We start from the raw sequence: 12,379 nt of genomic DNA on the forward strand, positions 1-12,379 counted from the left end.
CTGCAATCATCAATTCATGAATAAAATCAGGTGATGATTAGTTAATAACTTGTAATAACTGGCTGTATTGTTATTCATTTATATTGTGGAAATCCTATATGGTCAGTTTGAAGTTGTCTAGGCGTTTCTATAACGTTGCTATGGTCTTATCAGTATATAAAGAAACGCTTTTGAGCGCGCATATTATTCTTGCAAAGACCCGTTACAAAGTCTTTTGCAGGCTTCTTCTCTCTGTTTGGACATTTTTTCAGTCTTTTTATCCTGTGTGGTTTAGCATTACTACTATTTCTCGAAGCCAAATGGTAAGTAAGACTTAGAAATGCTTTTGAAATAAAATTTTCAAAAATTGCGTCGATGCATTCGTAACGATTACTTTTTGGTCCTTTCTAGCTGAGTGTATTTCAGTACATGTGGACAAGCTGAGTCCAATTGGAAATGCTTTGCTGGGAACTCTACTGTCTAGAACATGGAATCCAGCCAGATGGTCAGATGCCTCCTGACAAAACCATCGGTGGTGGAGATGACTCCTTCACACTTTCTTTAGCGAAATACTGGGAGCAGGCAAACATGTACAAGAGCTGTGTTTTGTAGACTTGGAACCAACTGTTGTAGGTAAGTTCTCTTATCATGTTCCCCCAGTTTATTATTTGTGGTTAGCACCACCTACTAACTGAATTCCTGCTAAATTGTTTAAATATCACTCCTTATCTTTTCCACCCACTTTTCCCACATTTGTGGTTAGCACACCTACTAAACTAAATGTCACCCTTATCTACTTTTCTCATACAATAACACTATCTCCTTTTTTTTAGATGAGGTTCGAACAGGTACTTACCGCCAACTCTTCCATCCTGAGCAACTCATCACTGGCAAGGAAGATGCTGCTAATAACTATGCCCGTGGTCATTACACTATTGGAAAGGAAATTGTTGATCTTGTCCTTGACATGATCCGTAAGCTTGCTGACCAATGTACTGGTCTCCAAGGTTTTCTCATCTTCCACTCTTTCGGTGGTGGTACTGTGATCTGGTTTTGCCTCCCTTCTTATGGAACGTCTCTCTTTGACTATGCAAAAAATCCAAACTAGTTCTGTATCTATCCTGCCCCCAGGTCTCCACTGCTGTTGTTGAACCCTACAACTCTATCCTAACCACTCATACTACCTTAGAACATTCTGATTGTGCTTTCATGGTCGACAATGAGGCCATCTATGATATCTGTCGTCGTAATCTTGACATTGAGCGGACCACCCTACACTACCCTTTAACAGGCTTTATTGGTCAAAATTGTGTCCTCCATCACTGCCTCTCTTCGTTTCGATGGTGCCCTTTAATGTTGATCTTACTGAGTTTCAGACAAACCTGGTACCATACCACCGTATCCACTTCCTCTTGTTACTTATGCTCCCATCATCTCTGCTGGAAAGCTTACCATGACAGCTTAGTGTAGGCTGAAATCACTAATGCTTGCTTTGAACCAGCTAACCAGATGGTGAAATTGACCTCGACATGGCAAATACATGGCTTGCTGTCTCCTTTACCGTGGTGATGTTGTCCCTAAGGATGTAAATGCTGCCATCGCTACCATCAAGACCAACGTACAATCCAATTCGTTGACTGGTGTCCACTGGTTTTAAAGTATGTATCAACTACCAACCACCTACAGTTGTTCCAGGAGGTGACTTGGCTAAGGTCCAACGTGCTGTCTGTATGTTGTCCAACACTACTGCCATTGCTGAGGCCTGGCTCGTCTTGATCACAAATTTGATCTCATGTATGCTAAACCGTGCTTTCGTCCATTGGTATGTTGGTGAGGGTATGGAAGAAGGAGAGTTCTCTGAGGCTCGTGAGATTTAGCAGCTCTTGAAAAGATTATGAGGAAGTGGGCGTTGACACTGTTGAGGCCGAGGGAGAAGAAGAGGGTGATGAGTTTAGATCAGCCCCTATCTTTTGACTATTACTTCTATTAGTTCTGTTTTGCTGATTTGCTGTACACATTATCTTTAAACCTGTATCACTTTAAAATTATTTTTATGCTAAGTTTTGTTATTAACTTTTAATAGTTAGTTATTCATGAGATGAACATTTGAGAATTGGTATTGTGGTGGTTAGTAGGTGTTCTGACCCCACCCTGTATGAGTTACATCGACAGAGTGTGGCTCGATATTTTAGTAGTAATTTTAAAAGAAATTTATCAATTTACCAAGTAATGTATTAAAGATGTATTTACTTCTTGTGGCAGTAGTTCTTGTTCGTGGTAAGGAACTGTTTATATATTGTATTGTTATTATCATCTTCTTTACTCTTATTCAGGTTGTCTAAGTAATTTTGTTGACAATCCTCTAATTTAAACATCACTGGACCACTAACCCTTTACTCTATCTTGTAGAATACACATGAAAAAAGAGCAACAGAAGAAGTAGAAAAAAATTAGAGAAATAAATGAAGGGCAAATTAAAGAGGCAGTCCCTAGGATTAGGATAACATAATTGTTTACAGGAGTGTAGACTTGTCATCTAAAGCAGGTCGTCAACTCCGCGTCTATGGACTCCTCAATGCAGAGATCTTCTAACTAACCACGAATTAACCATACACACAAGAATATATACCAATATAGGCTAGTATGAAAATACCTACATTATTTCATTGACAACATATTTTATGCCTGACTTTATCTATTTTCACTGTTTTGTTTCTGGGTTAGTATGTCTGTATTTGTTTTACATAAACATTTTTTTAGATAGCACAGAGAGAGTGAGATTGGAAATGGTAAAGGGATGTGTGAATAACTGTATTTTTATCAACAGAGCTCATTAGCTGGTCAGGTGTTTCCTAAGTTCACTTACAGACAGCCGCAGTGTCATCATTCCTTCTAGGAATTACAAGACACTAGCTGTGTTAGTTTGTAGTAATGAACTTTTGCTACTTTTTTGTTTTGATCTCAATTGGTACTGGTCCTTCCATGTACACATTACAATTATTGTTTGCTTATAGGTACTAATCATTATGTGCTTTGTAAATGACACACCTGCAAAGTGTTTATAATGCAGTTTAACATTCTGTGTATGTCAAGATGTTTATTATACCAGGGTGGGGGGACAAAAATCATACATAATATCAGATCATTATATTCGTTGTAGTTCAATTTATAGTGACCATTTGAAACCAGATCAAACAGTCAATCATAAGTATTCAAAATCATTTACATGCATGCTAAAGCTGTGTAGAATTCTTTCTGTCATAATGACATGATCCTTACTCACCATTATATGATGAAGACATATCTGCCACTAGTCTATGTATGCCTTCTGTGACCTTCAACAAACCTTGTGCATGCAGTGTGTAATGCTGTAGAGCAGTCATTCAAGAAATAATATATTACTACTCTAGCTCTCTTGGCCTCATTGTGTATTGTCAATAACTTATTACTACTTTAGTTTTCCCAGAGATTATTAATTTCTCTTATAAACTTGATTTTAACCCACATTCTCACTACATTTTATTATGACAGAGAAAGCAGTGCCCATGTACCTCTCCTACAGCTCTCAAGAAGCTAGAGGAACAGCTCACCTGTGATATATGTCTTGACCTCTATACAAACCCTAAGATCTTACCTTGTTTTCATTCTTTCTGTCAACAATGTCTAGAGGGTCTACCATTGGATGCTCTTGAAAATAACTATATCACTTGTCCCACTTGTCGTCATCGTACCCAGTTACCTCAACCAATAGGAGTAGCTGGCTTTCCTGCAGCTTTTCAAGTTAACAATCATCATGGACGTTCACAATCTGATGATAAAAGTGTCAGGAAGTCAAAACAAAGTAACCTGTGATAACTGTATTATAACTGATGCCATAGGCTACTGTAAAGAATGTACCAAGCTTCTCTGTCAAGAATGTATTAACGTCATAAGAAATTTTCTGCCATTGCTGATCACAAGATAACCAACCATTAATGAAGTAGCAACCTCTGCCTCACAGTTACTTCCAGTAAAGCAGGAAATGAAGTGTTCCATTCATAATGAACCTTTAAAGATATTTTTGTGGAACATGTGAGGAGCTCATTTGTCATGATTGTACTGTACTATCCATAGATACCATGATTATGACTTAGTCTCTGACTGCTATCCCAAAGATTGTCAAAAATTGGAAGCAAGTTTAAAATCAGTTTGTGACAAAGTTACTGCTGTTATTGAAGTCCTTACTGCTCTCACAAAAAAAGAGAAATGAAATCAGAGAGGAAGGAGAAGTCATCAAAGAGGAATACATGTTATGGTGGAAGAAATGATAGATGTCCTTCGTCGGTCTGAGAAACAGCTGAATACAGATGTGGACACAGTCATTGAGATAGTAAACTACAAAAACCTTTATCAGAGCATAGAAATCAAGCTGAAATGAGATTACGTCAACTCAATGACTGCCAGGAATTTATAGAACAGATACTTGAGATAGGGGCAACCCTCAAAGAAATAGTGATATCTACAAAAAAAAAATCAATGATGGACCGTGTGAGTCCATTTGATTGAACAAGTTAACATGGAAGACCTTACTCCTAGTGAAAAAAGCTAATCTCCACTTTAACAAAATGTTGAACATTATCACTACACTACATCAATTGGAGATGTCATATGTCCTCTCACCTACTGTTTCTACAACAGTGTAAAGTCAAGAAGATTGATCGTCAACACCTTACAACTATAGATAAAACAACTTCATTTCCACTATCTGTCCAATTTTCCTGATTCCAAACTCTTACTGTTCCTCGGATCATCAATTTATTGTAGTGTAGTACCAGTTGGTACAACTACAACCCATCATAGCTACAATCGCTACCACCACTCATCCTGGAGTGTATACAATACATTGTAGTCCTGTAACTAATGGTCATCATCAAGTTAATGTACAAATTAACGATGTCCTAGTTGAAAGTACCTCACTAATGATTCCTTTTAATCCCACCTTGATAACAATCACTCCAGTACGTACTATACCAAACTCATTGGACCCTTTGGCAGTCACTACAACTGATGACATATTATAAGTCAGTGAGAATGGTGATAACTGTGTCACAGTACTGGATAGAGATGGAAGAAAGTGAGTCTTTTAGTCAAGAGAATAGTGGAAATATCAACTTCGTTAATCCTCGTGGTGTAGCCATTACTTCAGACAAATTCATTCTCATATGGTGATGATCACAAGATCCAGAAGATATCTATGGATGGAAAACGTATCACATCAGTTGGTAAACAAAGGTTGATGGACCAATTGGACTTCAATTTTCCTTGTGGTACTTCCATTTCTTCTGTAACTGGTTGTACATATATTGGCTGATCGTGATAAACATCGTATACAAGTCTTAAATCCTGATTTGACTTACTCTCCTCTCACACATTTGGTACCAAAGTATCAGCAAAGGGACAGTTTAATAAGCCAGTCTCTGTTGCTATTGACCAGACAAGGGTTAGTATATGTGGCTGATTATAACAACCATCGTATCCAGGCATTCACTCCTGAGGGACAGTTTCTGTCTCAGTTTGGACCAAAGGATCTGGTCCTGGACAACTTAATGGTCCAGTAGGGATTGCAATCGATGATAACAATCTAATGTACATTACAGATCACTGGAACAATCGTGTCTCTATGTTTTACTACTGATGGTCAGTTTGTACGTTCTTTTGGAGGACAAGGTAGCAGTGTGGGTCAGTTTAATACACCACTGGAATAGCATTTGACAGAGAAGATATTTGTATGTTTGTGATTGTAGTAATAATAGAGTAGTAGTATATTGAAGAGTAATAATACAATGTATCAATGCCATACATGTTATATGTATATTTCGAGTGTAAGAATTGTGTTTATATTGAATAATTATCATTTATTTATATTGAATCCATAATTGAAAGAAGAAATCTTCCAACTCATCCTCCTATGTAGGACACTAGTCAATATTTATACTGTAATACTTTAAGTATAAAATTTTACTAGTGATTTTGCCCCCCTGAACAATATTCACTCATGTAAACCATCCTACTAGACCCCCTATTAAAACTAATACTATTAAAAAACCATGGCCCCAGGGGAAAAATATGACTGAGTATACTATGTGACATAAACACCTGTTAATTATGACACTTATTTTCTTAACTAAAATTAATTGTTTCTATAAAATATATTGCTGAACTTTACAATATTTATCCTAGGACAAAAGTTTGACAAGTCTCTGTTTAGGTTTGGGAAGGAAACTAGACAAAATTAATACAGATCTGAGTTTACACTGTAGTCATAGTCTACCGCAATTCTCCACCACAAACATGAGAGTGGCTATGGACAGACTAGAAGGAGAATAGTAATATTGGAGAATCATTCAGCAAGTTTACAACAGTTGCTTGAACAGAATTATAATGCAGATGGTCATCTATCTTCCTAACCTACACAGGAAGTTACTATTACCTTCCACTACTTCATAGAAGAAGGTAATAAAGAGATTTGAAAGCAGTAATCCTACCTTCTTAGTCCAGTACACATTTATCTCTACTACAACGATAGTATTCATTATATGGTTGCAAAGTGGCAGACTACAACAACTGTGCTTTGGTTGAGAATCATTTCTGTGTTTTCTTTATTACCAATACAGAGATCAGTAATCTGTGTCACATGTCAACACTTATTTCCTTATATGGTCACAAAACTAAAGTGTTATTTTTACTGTTCTTCTAGTAAGTGCTCTTTTGATCTCTCTCTACATCATTTAATGGCAGAGAAAACACGTATTCAGTACATCCCTACAGCTCTCAAGAAAATAGAGGAACAGCTCACCTGCGCTATAGCCTTGACCTCTATACTAACCCTAAGACTTATCATGTCTCCATTCATTCTGTCAAAAGTCTGGAAGGTCTCCCATTGGATCCTCAAGGAGGTAACTACTTCATCTCTTGTCCCACTTGTCGTCATCATACCCAGTTACCTCAGCCAGCAGGAGCAGAAAGACTTTTCCTACAGCTTTCCATATTAACAACTTCAGGAGATCTATAATCTAATGACAAAAGTGTCAGGACATCAACCGTAACCTGTGATAACTGTACTACAACTAATGCAACAGGTTACTGTAAAGACTGTGCCAATTTCTCTGTCAAGAATGTATTGATGTTCACAAGAAGTGGGTCCCATTGCTGATCATAAGGGGGATAACAAGTCTTTGATAGGTAGCGACCTCTGCTTCTAAATTGCTCCCTGAGAAGCAGAAGATAAAATGTTCCAATCATAACAAGCCTTCGGAAATTTTTTGCCATCATGTGAAGAGCTCATTTGTCAAAGATTGCATTGTACGTATTCATAAGATCATGATTGTGACTTAGTCTCTGACTGCTATCCCAAACAACGCAAAAATTAGAAAGAAGTCTTAGGTCAGTAGTGGACAAAGTCACTGCGCTGTTACTGATGTCCTACCTGTTCTTGCAGACAGAGAGAATGAGATCAAAGAGCAAGGTAAAAAATCAAAGAAGAGATACATGTCATGGTGGAAGAGAAATGCATTGACATCCTTCGTCAGTCTGAGAGACAGCTGACTAGAGAGGTGACACCAGTCACTGACAGTAAACTACAGGTGTTATCAGAGCAGAAAAAAATCAGCTGAAACAAGATTGAGTCAACTGAAGGATTGCCACAAATTTGTGGAACAGAGTCTTGAGATAGGCATCCTCAAGAAGTGGTATCATCTACAAAACAAATGAATGGATCGTATGAGTCATATTGACTGAACAGGTTATCATTGAAGAGTTTAATCCTAGAGAGAAAGCAAACCTCCATTTTTAGGAAAGACAGCACACTGTTGATACACTACATCATATTGAGATATTGTTTCTTCTCACCTACTGTTTCTACAACAGTGTAAAGTCAAGAAGATTGATCATCAACAGGTTACGACTATAAAGAGACAGTATCATTTCCATTATCTCTCCAATTTTCTGATTCCAGTCTTCTTACTGTTCCTCTATCATCACTCAGTTGGGTATGTGTACCAGTTGGTACAACTACACTCATCACAGCTATAGTCACTACCACCACCCATCCTGGAGTGTATACAATACATTGTAGTCCTGTAACTCGTGGTCGTCATCAAGTTAATGCCCGAGGTTAATGATGTCCAAGTTGGTAGTACCTCATTAGTGATCCCTTTTAATCCTTATCTTGATAATATCACTCCAGACGTACTATACCTGAACTTACCCGTCCTGGGGAGTTTCAATGACCAATTTACGTAATGCATCTAAACTTATTGGACCCTTTGAGTTGCCGTGACGATGATGTACATATTATAGTAAGTGAGTGTAACAGTCACTGCATCACAATACTTAATAGAGATGGAAAGAAATTAAGTCTTTTGGTCAAAAACGAATAACGGAAATCCCAAGTTCATTCAACCTCGCGGTGTAGCACTTACTGATGACAACTTCATTCTTGTTGCTGATAATCACAAGATCCAGAAGATATCTATGGATGTGGAGTGTAGGTATTAAATCAGTCGGTAAACAAGGTAATGACCATTGGATTTGATGACCCTTGTTGTGTCACTATTTCTCCATAACTGGACATATTTATATTGCAGACTATAGTAACAATCGTGTACAAGTCTAAATCCTGATCTAACTTTCTCTCACACATTTGGTTCTAAAAATCAGCAGAGGGACAGTTTGATAAGCCATTTGATATTGCTATTGACAGACAAGGGTTAGTGTATGTGACTGAGTGTCGGAATCATCGTATCCAGAAATTCACTCCTGAGGACAGTTTTTTTGTCTCAGTTTAGTACCAAAGATCTGGTCCTGGACAATCGATATTCCAGCAGGGATTGTAATAGATGATAACAATCGAATATACCTTGTAGAGTGTGGTAATCCTCGTATTTCTATCTTCACTACTGACGGTCAGTTTGTATGTTCTTTTGGGGAGGATATGGTAGCAGTGTGGGTCAGTTTAATGACCCATATGGAATAGCATTCGACAAAGAAGGATATTTTATATGTTTGTGATAGGGGTAATATACAGAGTAGTAATATATTGAGACAATGACACAGTTTGTCATTAACTATGTAGTTTTATTAATACATTTCAATATAATGTTTGATTATCAATATTTTTTGTTATCTTATAATATATTCATTTAGTAGTGAAGTAAATTGTCCTGTCACTACATCAAAGACGTGTATGTCTTCCTATACCTGGCTGTACGGAATGTCTATGTGTAGTGTAAGGCTCATTAATCAGATGGAAGATATTAAAGTATAAAGTTACATTAGTAAGAAATCTATAGATGTATATCAAAATCTATTACAATTAAATAAAGAGTGTTATCAAATATCAACTAGTCTTTGGTATTGTAACATATAGTGAAAACACTAAACTTGGACTCCTTTTTTATTTTGTTTTCTTCTTCTCTTCAAAGCCTCCCAGACATGGTCATCTTCATCTTCTAATTCAATTAGCGACCTAAGTTTTACTTTCACTGGGACTGAGGACAAATGATTTGTGTCGACCGACATCAACTTTAACATCTAAACTATTTAGAGATGCTTTTGTAATATCATGACTGACTACTCGACCAATGTTGACGCTCTTCACATCTTTTGCAAGTATACTTTTTTGACTTGGTTCAGTATCTTCATCTGATGACCCACTCTCAAAGACAGAATTATGATAAAGTGGAGGAGGAGAATATATATTGTTAACTACAGATATAATGTGGTGAGAGTAGATAACAAAAGATGAAGTAGTGGTATACACAAAATATTGAGGCCATTTACACAATGAAAGTTCAACATTGGTTATATTGTCATAGTTATATTATACACTGTTGGGTACATTGGTATATATTGAACACTAGTCTAATCACAGGTATATTGTACAATGGTATATTAATACACTGTTTGGTACATTGGTATTATTGAACACTAGTCTAATACACAGGTATATTAGTACAATGGTATTTAAACACTGTTGGGTACATTGGTATATATTGGAACACTAGTCTAATATACAGGTATATTAGTACAGTGGTATATTATACACTGTGGTACATTGGTAATATTGAAACTAGTTAGTACACAGGTATATTAGTACTTTGGTATTAGTGTTGTTTTAGGGTTAATCAAAACTATAATTAAAATCCATTTAGTAAGCTAACTCTTACTAAACTAGAACTAAAACTATAATACATAAAGTGAACAACAACATAAAATTAAAAGTAAGAATTACCAATCTCACAAACTATAACTAAAACAATAATTAGTTATTGAAAATATCCAAGAAACCAAAACTATAACTAACTGAACTTTTCTCACTAAAACAACACCTAATAGTTTGATCATTACTGGTTCTTCAATTCCTGTTAAATGTGTATTCTCAAATGTTGTTGAGAGTACTATTGGGAAATGTAATTATTTGTGTACCCAGTAATCAATAGAGATAAGTTTTTCTGCAAAAAAATAGAAGTACATACAGATTATGTAACTACTGGTTCCCATTTAAAAATGTTCATTACTCAATTTCATCTTCTTTGGTTTTCTTTGTTTTATTGATCATGAATTGTTTTTTTTATTTTGGTCAAAATTTAGTACAATTGTGCTAATTAATTATCCAATATTAAGTTATTATTAAAAATGAATCAATAACTATAACTATAACTATAAGTGGTGATAGAGTTAATAATAATACTAGAAGTGCTTTGTGTTGATAGCGCAAACCAAAACTCTAAAACTAAAGAAATGTCTTCACTAAAACATGAAAACTAATATACAACTAATTTGCTATTTCACTAACAGGAAAAAAAACTGTAATTAAAACTTAAAAGTTATATGTCTTATTAGACAACACTAATTGGTATATTAATCCACTGTTTTGGGGGGTATATTGTATATTGAACACTAGTCTAATACACAGGTATATTATTAGTACAGTGGTATATTAATACACGTGTTGGTATATTGGTATATTGAACACAGTAGTCTAATACACGGTATATTATTAGTTCAGTAGTATATTGATACACTGTTGGTATTTTGGGTATATTGAACACTAGTCTAATACACAGGTATATTATTAGTACAGTGGTATATTAATACACTGTTTGGTATAATTGGTATATTGAACACTAGTCTGATACACAGGTATATTATTAGTACAGTGTGGTATATTAATACACTGTTGGTATATTGGTATCATCTTACATTGAGTCCAGACTCTGTTATTTTTCCTTCATTGACTATGAAACAATTTATATCAAATAAGCTATGTATCCATGGTAACACCTATCAAGATAGATGTTATTTTAATTGTGTTTTTGTCTTTTTCGAACCATTATGTCTATAAAAATGAAACAGAATATTACTTCTTCCCTGTCTGGATTGGAATGCATTGTCAATGTGTTAAACAAATGCACACACCCATTTTACATCTTCTTTGATAGCAGATATTATTTAAATAACTATAAACTATTTATAAAGTGTTAAAAAATTCACCTGCTCTAAAGACAGTATTGCTTATATGACTTGCAAAAGGTTGCGAAACTGTAATTTGGTTTTAGATTTATCTCTTTATTACAATTATATTAGGTCACATGATCTGTATCACATGTAATGACTTACAGCATATTCTATTTCCTTATATGGTCAAAAAAATAAGTGGTATTTCTCTACTGTTCTGTTAGCAAGTGTTCTTTGTCATCTCTCTACATCCTATTATGGCAGATTAAAACAGTATTCAGTACCTCCTCTACAGCTCTCAGAAACTAGAGGAAATCTCACCTGTGCTATATGTCTTGGACCTCTATACCAACCCTAAGACCTTATCATGTCTCCATTCATTCTGTCAACAATGTCTGGAGGTCTATCATTGGATCCTCAAGGAGATAAACTACATCATTACTTGTCCCACTTGTCGTCATCATACCCAGTTATCTCAGCCAACAGGAGCAGCTGACTTTCCTGCAGCCTTCCATATTAACAACTTCAAGGAGGTCTACAATCTAATGACAAAAGTGTCAGGACATCAACAGGTAACCTGTGATAACTGTACTACAACTAATGCCACAGGTTACTGTAAAGAATGTGCCAAATTTCTTCTGTCAAGAATGTATTGATGTTCACAGGAATGGGCTCCCATTGCTGATCATAAGATACCAAGTCTTGATGAGGTAGCAACCTCTGCTTCTAATTGCTCCTGAGAAGCAGAAGATAAATGTTCTACTCATAATAAGCCTTTGGAAATCTTTTGTGGAACATGTGAAGAACTCATTTGTCATGACTGTATTGTATGTATTCATAGAGATCATGATTATGACTTAGTCTCTGACTGCTATCCCAAACATTGTCAAAAATTGAAAAAAAG

The sequence above is a fragment of the Gigantopelta aegis genome, unplaced genomic scaffold, assembly GCF_016097555.1.
Source record: "Gigantopelta aegis isolate Gae_Host unplaced genomic scaffold, Gae_host_genome ctg3473_pilon_pilon:::debris, whole genome shotgun sequence".
Taxonomy (NCBI): Eukaryota; Metazoa; Mollusca; class Gastropoda; order Neomphalida; family Peltospiridae; genus Gigantopelta; species Gigantopelta aegis.